Below are 344 nucleotides of genomic sequence, written 5' to 3' on the forward strand. Positions count from 1 at the left end.
GTGTCCCACGGAGCGACGCTGCCCAGCACCACCAGCCGCACGGACCCAGCAAGGGCTCCCAGCCACTCTGCTGCTGCAAAAGGAATCACAGGACCACTGGCTTTCCTCCTGACAAAGATCTCGTGAGGAAAACAACAGTTCCTGTGGCACGAGATCCGTGACTGGCCACTTGGCTCCCAGCTTCTGTGGGAGAGGCTGGTGCCAGCAGGCAACTGTGTGTACATAGATGAAGACACAACTGATCTACTGTACCTTCTGTTTTCATCCACACTTCTGAGCACCTTAATAGTTAATCAGCTAACAAGAGTTTGTATATGGAAGAAATGTTCTATACTTATATTTAA

This window comes from Geospiza fortis, unplaced genomic scaffold (genome assembly GCF_000277835.1).
Source record: "Geospiza fortis unplaced genomic scaffold, GeoFor_1.0 scaffold488, whole genome shotgun sequence".
Taxonomy (NCBI): domain Eukaryota; kingdom Metazoa; phylum Chordata; class Aves; order Passeriformes; family Thraupidae; genus Geospiza; species Geospiza fortis.